Below are 16,358 nucleotides of genomic sequence, written 5' to 3' on the forward strand. Positions count from 1 at the left end.
AGTTTCTCACTGCATGGAAACCACAGGATGAGGAGAGGATTCACCATTAAAGATTTTCCTTTAGGAAGCATTTAATCACTAAATCTGTAGACATCAGTGCTTCTCATTCTTAAGCCAAGGAGGAAAAAATGCAGTTTCTCCTGTCAACACCTCAGTTAAAAATGATAAAACAAGCATTTGCGGCAGGTTAATTGTTCCTTGGCTATCTGTGAGCCCTGTGCAAGGTGGGTGTGAATATTAACTTCAGCAAGTGGCATGCTGGGTGCACTGGGAGGCTGTGCTGGCCAGACACGTGCGGTCCCCAGAAGGCTCCTGCCCAGACAGCGAGCACTCAGGAAAGGTCAGTCTGACCTTGCCAAGTGGTGGCTGGATTGGTAGGCACAGCGTTAGGGAGCGTGCATAGCAGCAGCACAGCAGGCTGCAGCGAAGGGAGGAGAGGGAGCTGTGCTTGTGGAGAAGAAGCCCATAGCTATAAAAGCGTGGCACAAAAATATTTGGCAGGTGGCTACATCTCCCACTTAAATATCCAGCTCACCACCACATAAACACAGCTTCTGCTCTTTCTCTCAAGGACTGATGTTTGTGTTAAAGCAAATAGCTGCTGTGCTGATATTTGGATTCACCTGTGGTTAGCTGCAGGAGAATGGATTTACATCCAGAAATCATCAGGATAACAGAGCATCAATGCAAAAATTGTGTTTTTATGACTGCATCTAAATAAGAATTGCAGGGCTTTGTTTCCTCTCCATGCTTCATTCTGCTCAGATCTCCAGCCTGCAGAGTGCAGCTGGGATGCAGGCAGGTGCTCTGACTGAAATGACAGAGGAAGGAGGGTGGCCAGAGCCTTTCTCCCTGGGTCACAAGAAATGTGCTCAGTGTCTGACTTGCCTGACTGTGTGACTCTCCTAAGCTTGTTAGCATGAGCAGCACTGAATGAAGTTGGGGCACCTGGTCTGGTCCAGGACCCAGCACCCCTCTGTTGTTAGCAGCTGGGCTGGTGTCAGTGTGACATGCAGTCTGTTTGGTGCGTTTCAGGGGAGCCCACCCTATGATGCATCTGATCAGCTGTGATTTTTGTAGTGATGTGTTATTGTTCCTTTGCACCCCATATTGTTCTCTCTTACACATAATTCCTACTTTCTTTGCTTCCATTTTGCTGTCCCTAGGGGTGAATGCACTCTGCTGCTGTGAATCCAACTAATGTGGGACAGATCTGGAAAGCCAAACTGAAGTTTGGATCTTGGTCCTGGGATAGCCCTACACTGCACTTCCAGGCTCTGCTTTATGCAGAGCTGAGTGTGATTGCATCTTCTGCAAAGCACTGGGTGTGTTTCTGTGCAGTTGTCTTCTTTCTCCTTCTCCTACTGCGCTATTTTTACTGTGGTTTGAACCAGTGTTTAATTTGCCTCTTTTCACTTCTCGCTTCCAGTAACAGCTCTCTCTCATCTCACTGCTTTGGCTGATCATTTTTCCTCCTCTTTTGTTAGATGTCTGGCTTCTCATGTTCTCCTTTCTTCTCCATGTGTTTAGCCTTGCACACTCCTCCCCATGGACTTTTTCATGTATTCATGTCTATGGGTGTCTGCAGAGGCAAGGTGGAAATGGTGATGAGGAGACGGTCGGACTAGATGATCTTGTAGGTCATTTCCAACCTTGTGATTCTATGATGCTATGATAGGGTCTCCAAATAAACTAGGGTTGGAAACCAGGTCACCTGACTGGACAATGGTTTTCTTTCTTTTGAGCTGTTACAGGCAGTCCCTTATGCTGTCCTTGAGCTCCAGCCTTCTCACATATAAAACTTGCTTTTTTGCTGGGGTGTCTCGGTCCTACCATAAAATAATAGAATCATTAAGGTTGGAAAGTCCAATAAGATCATGGAGTCCAATCGTCATCCCATCCCTGTGATTGCTCTAGACCACATCCCTCAGTGCCACATCTATCCTTTTCCTTTTATCCATCCCTGGGATACCTCCCAGGGGTGGTGATTCTACCACCTCCCTTCGAGGACTTGCCAGTGCTGCACCAAATATAGTGCCCTGTGAGTCCCTGAGTGACGTCTGGAAGTAATGACGTCCCATTTCCTATGGGTTTGTTTGCCATGGTTGGTTGACTGATCTCTAAGGAAAAGAAAAATGCTTTTTCTGTTGTTGGAGTTCCATTTGGCTCTCTATGTCTCGGGGCTGTGGGTTGCTGTGAGGCTCCAAACCAAAGGGTGGGCAGAAGGAAGAGCAAAGGTGCAAATGAGGATGCTGCTGGGTGACCCTGCCTACAGCTGGAATTTCAGCTCGCATCTTGCCAGCTTGCTCATACATGCATGTATTTTGGGTTCTCTACAAGTGGGAGTAGTCTGGTCAAATTTTCCGTTTGCATTTTCAATTTGCTTCTTTCCACCCCCACCACTTATCTCTCTTTAGCAGAAAAAAAGGAAAGGAGAGCAGCGTGCCTGACAAAGATCTGCCAGATAAATCACCTCCTGCAGATAAAAAATAACAAAAGACCTGTGTTGTTATTCCTGTTCTGTTCAACAGAGAACCTCTCTCAGGCACTATTTAAATTCCCATCCAACCTCAAACTCTGCAGGAATTGGTGTTGCCAGGTCAGACTTCAGTGATGTATCCACAGCAGGGCTACAGGAAAGAAGGGGACAGACCCTTTTGCAGTGTCTGTTGTGATAGAACAAGGGGAAATGGTTTTGAATGGAAAGAGAGGAGGTTTAGACTGGATATAAGGATTCAAGTTCTTTGATATAAGAATGGTGAGGCACTGGCATAGATTGCACAGAGGTGATGGGTGCCCCATCCCTGGAGACACTCACAGTCAGGCTGGACAGGGCTCTGGGCACCTGATGGAGCTATAGGTATCTCTGTTCACTGCAGGGCTAAATGGCCTTTAAGAATCTCTTACAACTCAAGCGGTTCTAGGATTCTGTGATTCCACGATTCCACATAGGACAGTGCAGGACAAGTCCCATGGCTCTGTAGCCACCCCCTGCAGGATCCAGACTTCTTGAAGGAGTCAGTGTGATCCCTCGCTGGTAGGAGGCCAGCTCTGATCACACAACTGTGAGCTGGCAAAGGACATGTTTGTTTTTCAGATGACTCTGTGGGGATGGTTCTTTGGTGGTGGTTTTTTTTTTCTTCCCTATTCCTATGGGAGTTTTGCAGATTAGTAAATGGTTTTCTTGCTTGGTGTTTTGGAACAGAAATTAAAGTCAGATTTGGAAAGGAAACAAGGAGTTTGGAGAACCTCAATATTTGGTTTGGACTTTTTAGCACTTTGCTTACTTTTTAAAAAGCCACAAAATTAGTTAATACGCATAATAGAAGTGTTTCTCATGCACAGAAACAAGAAATGTCTTCCATCTTTCTTTTCCCACAGATGGCTTAAATTTACAGCAAAGAAACATTGTTAAAAAAGTGAGAGGAAGAAACCTACTGACTGCTGAGAATGACTGATGGCTGAAGGGGGTATTGGAAATGTGCTGTTTATGTATCTGCTCTATTGTGAGCCAAAGCAAAGAGTCAAACTGAAGGACATCCAATTAGTTAACAACCTCTCCTTTTAAGTACGTTTTAAAGAGTCAAATAATGACAGGAAGAAGCTGGGCTCACAGCCTCTTCTGCCCCAGAATATCAGTGTTCATTCTCATACCTGGCCAAAGGCCAACTGCTTTTGGGCTTTTAGCCACAGAATGCATTTAAAAAACATTCTGTGCTCCTGTTCTCTTGTCAGTCAGGGTGGAAGCATTGTAAATAACAATTTTTCAAGTGCGTCTGTGTCCAAGCAGACTGTGGTGGTGGTTTTTCTGGGACTGGCTGGAGCAGGAAGGGCAGAGGATGAGTGGACCCAAGCAGAGCGCTTGAGCCCGCTCCAGGATCTTCTCCTATAAATATCTGCTCAAGCCTGAGGGTGGTTTCCTGTTGGGACCAGGAGCTTCAGCCAACATGGAAGGCTTCTTTGATGCCTGCTTATACGGTGATTGAAATCTGGTCAGTACTGTTTCTTGATGGTTCATCTCCATGGATGAAACCCCAAGGGAAAGGAAAAGCCATTGCACAGAGCTGTGGAAATACCTGGGTGAAGCAGGAGGAGAGCCTCCAAGGCAAGCCTCTGCCTGAGAGTGTTTACTTGTTATTTTCCCATGGATCCAGGGATGCACTTGGGAGCACCCCAACTAACCTGATAGCTGTAGGACAACCTCTGAAGTCCTCTTTTCTTTCTCTTGGAGTATCTTTATGAGAAAATGATTTTTTTAAAATAACTTATTTATTTCTATTTCAGTCACGTAGAGAGAGTAGAAAATGGGTTTGTTTTGAAAATCTGTTATATTTTCAACAAGTCTGGATATTTTTCCTTGGAAACTATTAAGAAAAGAAAGCAGTAGAAAGCCAACTCTGTTTAAATTCCAGGCATCTCAGCTGTTGCACTCATTTCATTTGCCTTGTGTGCCTTCCCTGCTCTCTGAAAATCCCCCTGTGCTGTCCAGGGCCCTTTTGTTTCATTTGGTAAGTGAGAATGTGGGGCAAGCTGGCGTTGGCGATGCTAAATCTCTGCAGCTGCTGAAGCTGTCACGGTGCTCCCTGCTTGCTCTTGCTCCCAGCCTTGACCCAGCACCCCATGGTGAGTTGGCACTGCCAGATTTGTGGCTATGTTTGTCTAGGGAGGAAAACAGCTCTAGAATCACTTTTCCAGTGTAGCCTGAGCTGGGGACTGAGGACCACCTTACAAAGCATACATGGTGCAGTGAGATCCTGCCCTATTTCCTTCCTTCAAGGAAGAGCAGGCTGATTTCTGTCATGTGTGAGCTGTGGGTTGGTTTGCTCGTGTCTCAATACCCATATGTATATATATACATGTGTGTTTGTATATTTATAGCATCTCTGCCTGTGAGCGTGTGCACCCTCACAAACTGTAGGTGGCACTTTGAGAATTAGCAAAGATGCTGTCGGGGCCTGTGTTGGGGCACAGCTCTTAACACAGAGCCAGAGGGAAGGAGGAACAGAAAGTGGATCCGTACCAGTGAGGATGGCAGAGAGGCTCCCTGGAAAAACAAAAAAAACAAACAAGAAAAAACCACAATCAAAACTACCCCTTCTTCCTCACGTGCAGTGCACACGGACTGCAGCACTCGGCTGCTGACAGCCCCTTTGGAGATGTGCAGATACCCTGTACTTTGCTTTATGGTATGTTTTACTTATCTGCCTCAGAGGCGGAGGTCTGCTGTACTTAACGCCCTGGGGGTTCAGCTGGAGGCTAATGCTAACGGACTAGAGGAGAAGCAGTGTGCTCCAAAGCTGTTATCACTACTCAGTACAGAGCAAGCGAGTGCCAGGCACAGATTATGCATTTGCAGAGCTCCCAGCCCTTGCCTGTCTGAATTGTCAGGCGAGAAATTCAGACCGCATTGTGATCAATCTGCTGTCTGTCAGCGTCTGGGAACCAGAGGGCAACCCCAGATCGATCTGCTCTTGGCGCCCTGTCCTTGTTACAGAGCTTACCTTGCTTAATGTGCTGGGTATGTACCTCTGCATGATGCCATACAGAGATATGCCCAGATTTGCTCTCGAGCTTTGAGTGTACATCGCACAGAGAGGCTCTTCTTTTTCTTTTGGGCAACATGAGCCTAGATTTTGAGAGATTGTTCTGCACTTAGGGTGAGGCTCTTAGTGCTCTTGCAGTGTGCATCCTGAGGGTGTAGTATTAAGGGATGGTGATGGAGAATTTGCTGTGGTTCACATAAAATGTGAGGTCATGGTTGGACTTGATCATCTTTAAGGTCTTTTCCAACCTGAGTGATTCTATGATTCTATGTTTCTCAGCCTTCTGAAAAGGCATCACATGAAATCTTTCCAGTCTTCCCAGTCTCTGGGGTAGAATTAGGAATGTGATTCATAATTTTTTCTAAACGTTGAAGTGCCACGAAGGTCTGTAAGAGGGTTCAGAATAGAGAGAGCCCTCTTCATTGGTGTTTTGGGCATGGTTGCTTTCTTCCTTCTTGGAGATCTTGCCCCAGGGTGAGAACTGTTCTCAGCTGGATGATGCCTGGCAGCAGCTGGAGAAACATCCATGGGAGGAGAATGCTGTTTCATGGGTGTGTGATGTATTCTTGGTTTCTTGCAATGAGAAACAGGACCACATACCTGTAACCTACTGGCAGATGCTCTCAGAGGTATGCCCAGTTAGAGGAGCAGAATTAGAACATGCCCTAGTGCAGAGCACATCTTTGGCTCCTGCTCCTGCTGAACCAGTGCTTGCTTTCTCTATTTGGGCACTGGGTTAGGATCAGTGTTAGTCCCCTCTCTGCCAGCTGTTGAGTGTGTGGTTTCCTTTCTTCTCTCCCACTCCGTGGTTGGCCTGAGAGCACTGCTGTGCACTGACTTCTGCAAGCAGGGGGACAGTGGACTTACTGCCTAAGGCTGAAGTAGGTACTGCACCCTTATTTATTATCCACCCTGATGCTGGTTGGATTCTCTGCTTAGGGAAATAGGCTGTGAGTATCTGTTACATGGGCTCTACTTTATAGTCTTCTCATACTTTCTCTTTTCATTTGGTTTGAAATGGATGCCTTCAAGACAGCACTGTATTCTTCATGAGGTTTGAAGTGGAGGGCTGAATCTGCCTGTATCAGCATAAGGGAATGAATTTGCAAGGCTATCCAGGGCTCTGTGTGAGCATGAAGCCAGGCAGATCTGCATTCATAATCCGAGGTGTCCTTAGGGATGTTTGCTTAAGAAGGCTGCATATCATAAAGATACCAGGGCTGATACACCCCTAGAATCAGGGCTTCTTTCCATGCCATCCTATCAATACTTCTCAGAAGTTTTATAATGGTAATTTAAAAAAAAAAAAAGGCAACTGTGTAAAATCTACACTTTATTTCATTTTTCTTCCCTCCTCTTTCCCCCACCAAGCTCCCTTGAGTATGACATCAGCTTAAGCAGTGTTCATTTAGGATCTTCAGCTTTCAGAGCCAGATTACAATGGAGCCAGCAAAGCGTGCTTTGTTAGCTTTGATTATGTTCCATGTGGTGCAGCACAACAGCTGGAATAATTGAGATAATCTTTCAGCTCATGTAGAGGAAAAAGCAATGCAGAGCAGGAGGAGGAAGGAGGAAGCAGGATCAGTACAGCAGCAAGAGCAGCAATTTAGGATTGCTTGCATGAGCAGGATCTGGCCCAGTTATTACAGGAGTATTGTGGAAAGATCACATTGGTGTGGGACTCATTTCCCAAAATATAGGATTGGACTAATGGCTTTGGCTCTTCTGAATGGCTCTTTGTGATGTCCCATCCACTGTTTCTTGAGTGTGCTGGTGGGTTTGATGCTGGAGATTCCCCAGGACTTTGTCCCAAGGCTTTGTCCCTGAGTGGCAGAAGTCACTGCTCTGAGAGGCACTGAGACCTGCACACAGAGACCTGCTGCCCTCAGCAGCACTCTGCAGGCAGAGATTTTCTTGCCTGCTTCTACTGCTTCATCTTAATCAAATGCATTTATCTGAGGTTGGAAGAAGCTGAAGCTTGCCTGTGTTCACTCTAGTTGTAAATGTGAAACCAGCCAAGACACAGTGAGTTTTGCACTTAGCTTCAGCTTTCAGTGCGTACGTTTGCCTCTCCATCCATTCAGGACAAAATGTTTCTGAGGCTATTTTGAGATTTGTCGGGCAGAAAAATGTTATAACCTCATAACACTGGGGGGCTGCACAGAGAATATTAACTGTGGTGGGTATACTTCAGGTCTGTCTCAGCAAAACGTTATCCCACCATCCACTTCCATGCATCCTGAGAATCACATGTTCATGAATGGTGACTTGCCCACTTGCAGCACTTACACTGTTTCTAGCAGTGGTCAGCAGCCCCTTAAACACGTTTCCCTTTCTGCCTTCCTCCTGTGCACTTTGCTGTCCTTCCTTTCTCCACACAGATCTCTCTGTTTCTGCAGAATCTCAGGTAACTCCTCAGAGGAACTCACACATTTCATAAGCAAAAAAAACAGGTTGAAAGGGAAGCCAGGGAGCCTGTTTTGGATGTTACATATACATAACTATGTATTACAAATAGCCTAATACGCCCTGGTAAACTTTACTTAACAGACTACTTAATCTCTACAAATGTTAACCTCCAGGTTTTTATTTACGGAGCTGGTGTTTTATGATGCCATTGTCTAATTGAAATGTGTTCATTCCTTCTCCAAGTGCCGCTGCTGAGCATTTTACTGATATATAGCATGAGGGCTGGATGGAATTTTTTTTTCTTTCAGAGTAAACTTGGGAGACAGATGGTGTTCAGGCGGTACAGATGTGACAGCTTCCATTGCCTTTTTAATGGAGCTCTTCTTGCCAGCAAAGCACTTTTGTTTTCAAATGAAAAAATTGTAATTTTCGCTGGCACTGTAGAAAAACAAGCAGCAATGCAGGAGGAGGGAGATTTAGAGTTGTATGTCTGCAGCAATGAGGGGGCTTGCTTCATAAACCAGAGCTGGCGGCTGCCTGAGCTCAGCTCTCCTCTCTCAAGCTCAGGCTTTGCCCATGGAGCAGCTTGGGCAGCAGTTGGACAGTCCTCAGCCATCCCTGTCTCTGCTGAAGCTTTCCAAAGAGCCCATGGCTTGTTCTGTTGGTACAGATGGGGAGGTCGGGGCTGTGGGAAGGCAGTGGGAAGTCTGGGAATGGCCTCAGAGTGCTTGATGTGAGGCCAGTACGGTGGGTGTGGACCAGTCCCCAGCCTCGAGGTGGAGTTGGGAGCAGACTGTCTGAGCCAGTTGGCGCTCAGTGTACCATCCAAATCCCTTGTGTGTTGGGAAGGTTCAGTACAACATTATATATATATATATATATTTGGCAATGTGGGTGTTTTTTGTGGGTTGCATTGGGGTTTTTTTGTGTGTGTTTTTTTTTTCCTCTTATCCAGCTCAGGAGCTTGGAGCAACAAAAGAAGTGCTCTTTCATTCAATGCCAGGAAAACGCTGTTATTTATCAGGGGTGGAAATGGCAATGTTGTTTTCGCATGGCGGATAACCGATCCTTTGAAATTCGCAATCTCGGGTTGGCACAAAGGTGAAGGGCTCAGCAGAAGAGGTGCAGTTCAACTCCTCTGCAGAGCATCTCAGGGCAGTCCCACTGCGATGTTACTGCTCACCTTAGGAGGAGCTGTCCCAGCAGTTGCTGTCTCCAGCAGTCCTGAGTCTCTGCTTTTGCTGTGGGTGCCTTGTGCTACTAGCTAAGAGCCCTGGAAAGCAGTGATAAGGAAGGCCAGGGCTGGCTCCGTCCCATCTCTTAGAAGATGTTCACCTCTCATAAGCCAGTGCTTTCAGCAGTGTGAGCTAGTGAATGGGATCAGAGCTGCCCTGAAACCCATGGGGTTTGTGCCAAACAGACTGGAGTTTTAGTCTGGAACAAAGACCAGAGCTCTCTGAAATGCTGCAAAATGGGAAATTTCAGCCTCCGGCTGCTTTCACTTTTGAATTTTTTATTTATTTTTTGCATTTTTTTTTTCTAGTTTTGGATGTAACCCCGTGGGTAGCTGTTGTGATGATATGGTGGGAATTCACTTCCAGAGATGATCCATCTGCAGTAGATCGGGCAGATTTTGCTTATGGATCTTCCTGACAGCACAGTGTCTCTTGCAAATCGTTCTGCTGTTAGGTGACCGTGGTTTCAATTCATCCAGCTTCTGACATATTTCACTGTTGATCAGTTTAATTGCAAAGGGCCCATTGCTATGCTATCTGACTACAGAGTGCCAATTTAAGTGTCTATAACCCTGGAAGTGCAGTGCCTGTATTCCCAGGCCTAAATCCTCTGCCTCATTCAGGCATGCTGTGTCAAACTAGATAAGTGGGTAAATGCAAAAAAATTTAGCAATTTAGCACACGTGCAATGCTGCCAACTGGCAAGAATCCTCAGAGTGGTAAGATGAAACATTCTGAGTTTCAGAACAAAATGTCTGTGCTGGGATACTGAACTACATGTATTTAATGTACTGTTACTGAGGATTTGTGGAAAACCAGAATGAAAGCTATTGAAACAAATCCTAGCTCCATCTAATATTCCTGTCCAACTCATTGCTCACCATATCATGAAAGATAACATTCTCCAGCTTTTGTTCAGAGGCAATTCTTTTTCTGCTTCAAATAACAATGGAGGGAAAAAAGAAGTTTTGCTTAGGCATCAGGGAAAATAAAGTTAACAGTCATCAGAACTTTGTGTTGAAATTTGCTGCAAGGCAGACACAGGTATATCTAAAGTAATAAGAAGTGAACATTGATAATGTATCTATAAGGATAGTAACTGCTGGTGATGTCTAAATCCTATTTTATGTGCATCCACGTGGACAGGATTTTTGGAAGAGCATTGCCAGCCGTGAGACCCTGAGTGTGCAATAAGGGTGGGAGAAGCACACGGTTGTCTTCATTGTAGGGCTGACGTGGTGGTCTCCATTGAGAACATCAGCCAGAAGGTCTGTGTCAGACTGGGTCCTGTGGGAATATTGGTCTGGTGTCTGTGCTGCATCGCGCAGGGCTGCTTGTGAAAGTCATTTTGGAACTGACTGTGCCCTCCTCTTTATCAGACAGACATCTGAAAAATGTTTAGTTCATTAAAGGACTGTTTGAAAATAACTCAGGCAGAGAAGACAAGGCAAAGTGCTGCAGATCTGATGGTTGGGCTGTCTTTCTCAGTTTGGTTTGAAAGGAAGGGAGGTGGGAGTCCTTGATGCCATGGGGGCACAGCCTGCAGGAAGGAGTCCTCTGACTGGACACAGACTGAAGCTTTGGTCCGAGGAGAGGTGACAGCAAACTGTGACATCTCAGCACTTTGTAGGGCTGTGCAAAAGTGAGAGAGTGAGAGGACAAAGCAGTGTCCCTTCCTGGGTGTTGCACCTGGACAATGCATTTAGGGCTGGCTTTGGATCCACCATCATGGAGCTCATGGTGGAGCTCCTGACACTCAATAAATTCCATTCTAGCAGGGAGTGCATCCTAGAGCAACAACATATATGAGCATTTAACAAACTCAAATTCAGCTCCTTTCTTGAACCAAAATAGATTGTTTCCGTGCCTGTCCAGATTCTAAATTAACAGAACAAGCAGACATTTAAAATGAATGATTTCAAGTCAGAGGAATACAAATCAGAGACTGTATTTCTTGTCACTGGAAGAATACTATTGCACTAAAAAATATTACTTAGTTTTTCAGTCTTCTATAGACCAGACAAATGATCTTCATTATCAGGCAATCAACAGACAATAAAACCAGCTCTAGCTCCACATCTGACATGGCCCAAGCTTGACAGATGATTCCCATTGGTGCCTTTACATTTCAAGGGTTGCCAGCTTGCATCTTCATTTGGCTTGTGTGGAGCTGGACCCAGAAAGGTCCAGCTCTTTACCTCTTAATTCACTGATTCTCTTGAGCTGCAGCTCCATCCTTTCTGCCATTCTCCCCATCAGTGCTCTCCTTCACTTGGGCCAAGAAACCATTTCTAAATGGTGGAAGGTTAGTGGGCAAACCTGGGTCGTAGCTCTCCTGAGGGGTAGGTCCAGGCAGGATGGCCATTTGGAGCATATTATAAAGGGTTACCCTCAGGCAAATTTAGATGTGTGATGAACACAGTATTCAGAAGTGACCTTGTAATTTGGTACAGTCCATTGGAAGCACCAGTGTTAAATTCCAGTGCAAATCAAAGCACAGCCTGAACTCCTCATGCTTCTGGTCTGACTCAGGCTGCTGCAAAGTCAACAAGATTCTCGTTGCTTCCAGTGGGTTTGTGATATGACCCTTATTGAATAAACAATCAAGAAGTAAACATGTATAGAATCTGATTCCCTGGTCTAGCCACTCGGTGAACTCTCTGCAGCATCACATAATTTTGCATGTGAAATTCCAGCAAAGTAGAGCAGCCTTTCCATCCCCTAGCTGTGTACCTCTGTCCAAGCTCCTCCGTGATTCTAGTCGGACGTCACTCATCTGTTACACAAGTGGTAAGATGATGATTTACTGCTGTCCTTTCTGCCATTAATAATCAGTGATGAGATCTTCTTTTGCACCAACTCTGAACAGCTGCAAGTGCCTGCAGCAGCTGGCAGACCTGCCCTACAGCCACTCATCCTTTCCATGCCCCACTGTGGCTACAAGACTGTCATGATACTGCCCGGGGATGATCCCAAAGAACTCTCTTATTTTAACAGCACAGCTCTTTGTTATTCTGTCCAGGAGTAGCAAAGCTATCAATCGTCCAGAATGAGAACATTTTAAAGCACACTAAACAGCAAATAATCCTCTGCTCAGGATATTAAATATCACAAACCACAAATTCCCCAGTGTTATTACCTTGTAGCTGGCAGCTGTCTGTTTTAGCACTGGGGGGCTGCTCAATACCCTAGTCTGTTGGCTGAGGCTGTGCTCATTCTAAGCCTGGGGTGAAAGGGGATGCACTACACAGCCTCATGCAGCCTGCTTCCAGGCAAGGATTATAGGTGGTCCTGTGTGGAGCCAGGAGTAGGTCTTGATGATCCCTATAGGCCCCTTCCAACTTGGGATAGTCTATGTATTTGGGTATGGTTTTTTTTGACAGAACCTTTCTTTCCAGTACATTGACTTATAATGTTTGCTGTGTTTGATTGGCATCTCCTCTTTGTGATAGTGGGGCTGAGTACTCATGGTCATGTCACAGAATCATTCAGGTTGGATGGGACCCATAAGGATCACCAAGCCTTCAGTCCATCACACCATGCCCAATGACCAATACCTCAGTGCCAAATCTTGACAATTCTTGAACACCTCTGAGGATGCTGAGTCCACCACCCAACTGGTCTTTTGGAGAATAAATTTTTTCCAGTGTCCAATCTGATATCAGCTCATGTCTGGCCAGCATGTCTGGCACAGACCACTTTGTGAAGGAGAGGAATCTGCATTAATCCTTGCCTCATTTCTGTGCCAATCTGCTCTTTGGGACCTAGAAATTATTGCCCTAAGGAGTATTATGGGGGGAGATAAAGATGTGAACAAGGCTATAGTCATAGGTGGATTGACACGGTCTCCCTCCATAAAGTTATGCTTCTGGTCTGCTTGTCCCAGATAGTGTTAGATAAAGACTGTTGGATAAAATCTTGCAGCTATGGAAAACAGCAGCTTTTCCAAAGCTAAGATCAAGGATGAGGGATGTCATCTGACATTAAAGAGAGAGATTTTTGGAAACAAAGGCAAAAAAAAGTCCTGCACTGCCCTGCAGAATGAAATCGTATATGGCTTTGAGTGACAGAGAAAGTGGAACATAGCAAATAGAAGGTCTGGATTTTAACACCAAGAGTCTTTGTTATTTCCTGTGATCCTCTAACACTGCAATCGTTTTCTAGCCCTGAAAATGATGGTAAAGGTTTGACAAAAGGTATAAATCATCAGTATGTGCAGAAGCATCTGCAAAATCCAGATGGGAAAATGACCTTGGCTCCTGCAGTTAAAGAGAAAATGAGGCTTGGGCCAGATTAATTCCCAGGGTTACACACTGATTTCACTGGAGATGCCCTAAAGGTGAGTTTAATTCTGAATTCCTTCAAGTTTCCAAAACAAAGCCAAATCCAGGTGGGTGGCAGTCAGGAAGTGATGGGGCTTTTCTTGTGCATTTCTTTTTTTTCTCTCCGATTGTTTCAGTACAAACTACCAGGGCTTAAACCTTATTCCTTCTGATTTATAGGAGCAGACAACTGTTTGACAAAGAAAAGGTGAAGTCTTTACCTTAAACAAGCTCATGCTGCATTGGGAAAGATTTCACTTCATTGATGAGTTTGTCTTTCTATTCAAAGTATTTCCAGCTTTGATTCTCAGGAGTGCATCCATTCTTTGCCTCTCTGCACTCACCGCCTGCTGATGTGTTTGCAGGAGCTTCTCCTGAGGAATGCATTTCTGAACAAAAAAGTGGTTTTACTGAATTAATAATAGATGGCCTCAAGCTGCAACAGTTGAAGCTTGATTTCTACGTGGATACAGACTCAAGTTTGGTGCATGTCTAAAGTTGGGTTATCATGACCCCTGACAATCAGATATATCTCAACCTTTGCGATGTCTGAAATATTATCACTTTATAAGAAGCCTATGCAATCCTACAGAGGCAATAAAACTCTGGAATAATGCAGCAAACGTATTTAGTGATTTGAGAGTAGAGATGTGATTGTGATGTTTGAAAGTTGCATTTGGGGGGAGAAGTACGAAAGGGAAATCCAAAGATTTTTAACTAGACCTTCTCCCTATGACAATTTTAGGTCTCTTTTCCATAGGGAACTTTGATTCCACACCATCAGAATTCAGATGACTCAGATTCAGGGTACTGAATCTCCTGCTAGGAGAAGTGCTTAGATTGCTGGGGACTGGCAAGCCTTGCAGAGCCTTGTAAAAGCTCACTGTGCTCCCATGGGGAAAACCACCCATCTGAAGCTCAGAGAACTTCTGTAGATTTATGACTGATGTGGGGATTACTGAAGTATCAATTAATCTGTGAGGGTAGTGAGTGTTTCCTGTTTCTACTCCAGAAATCAATGTTTTCCCAGTGTGTTGCTCCCTATTAATTGTTCTTTCTATTTTCTCTGATGTGTAGAAAGAACAGAAAATAGGAGAAGTTAAATGTAAAGATAATACAAAGTTAAATACACCTCTTTTTGATCTTCAAATTGAGTTAATGTCAAGCAAAGTACATTTCTGAACTTGTGTTCCATGCACTGCTTTGCATCTTTGTTTAACAGTGAATTGTGTGGAGTTGTATCACCTGCCAGCTTCTGCAGTAGTTTGGGAAACTGAATTAATAGGGAATGTTGTCAGAGTCAGCTAGGAATTATCCCTTTGAGGGCCCATCTAATTAGAAGCTCTTTGCCTTTCTAGGGTCTTGTTATCGCAGTATCAGACCATTTCCTATGCTGGAATATTGTGATCCTTATGACATCCCTGCAGCAGGACATGGAGACCTCAAGCACCAGGAGCAGAGTGAGTGCCCCATCCCTTGAGGTGCCCAAGGCCAAGTTGGGTGGGGGCTTGGGCAGCCTGCATTGGTGGGGGGCAACCAGCCCATGGCAGGGGTTTGAATTAAATGATCTTTAAGGTCCCCTCCAACCTTAGCCATCCTGTGATCAGGTCCTGTGTTGCAGATTTTGGAGTACAATGGGATCTGCACAAACTGTTCTGCTCAGAAGCAGAATGGCCCAGGACAGCATTTTCTTGTCTTTCCCTGCATGCAGGAGGCATGGAGATGAGGGAGGTCCTCTGGGTCAAGCAATGAGAAAGAGGTGTAATAATCAGCTCCCAAAAATGCAGATTAACACACAAGGTTAGCACAACAAAAACATGCTTTCTTCTATCAGTTCTGTTCAGTATTTAAACTGAGATACTTAGTTCCCATGGGGAATATTGTACTAGAATAGAAAAAGGCATAGCATGTAGCTATTACTGGGGCAGTGACTGTAATGAGCATGGAAAATGGAACAATATATAACCCATTCTTAATAGACTCTTGGGAGGGTTATCCTTTGCTTCTGCTCAGATTCCATACCCAGACTCTTCTTATTTTTTTAATTGGTAATACTTTTTTTTTCTTTTTTCTTTCTTCCCCTCTGGAGAGCCCACGTCCATTTGTATTGCTCCATAAACATTAATGGCATTTCCCAAAGATGAATTATCTCCCTGCCTGTACCAGAGCATGGTGTAAATGAAGCATCCTATCTTCTCCCTTTTAAAGCAGCTGTTTGACCAGAGCTTCTGCCCTTTCCAGACCACTGTGGGAGACCAAATCCTCCAACTGCCTCCAGTAGGGATGACCTGGTTCTTGTGTGAGCTTCTTGTACCATCACAATGATTAGCACTGCTGAACTGAGCCATGGAGACGTGGTGACCTACACATCTTTTGTGAAAGACAAGGTGCCCAGGGTCCATGAGGGCAGCAGGCTGGGAAGGCATCCAGCTTTCAGTGCGTGCAACTAGTTATTTAGTATTGGAAAGCTCTGTCCTGAAATGGTGATTACTTTGCTTTTATTTTGTGGCCATGAAGATTTGAGCAGGTTTGAGGTGCTTAAACAAGACGTTAAAAATGTTATGATCTGGCCTGTGGGATTTTACTGTCCTTAATCAAGGCGTATAAGAAGAGCATGGCAAAACTTGTTGATGCCATGATAATTCTTTAGCATTACTCCATGATGGTGAGGAGGATGTAAACTTTGCTGCTTTGCCATTTTTGAAATGGCCTTCCATCACCTTGAAGGTAGAAACACAGGCTGTGGGAGATGAAGATGTGAATGCCATGGAAACCACTCTGCTTCACTGAGGAACTATTGTGGTGTTTTATTTGATTTTGCTTCTAGGTACTTGCAGTGGGTCATCCCA

The sequence above is a fragment of the Lagopus muta genome, chromosome 9, assembly GCF_023343835.1.
Source record: "Lagopus muta isolate bLagMut1 chromosome 9, bLagMut1 primary, whole genome shotgun sequence".
NCBI lineage: Eukaryota > Metazoa > Chordata > Aves > Galliformes > Phasianidae > Lagopus > Lagopus muta.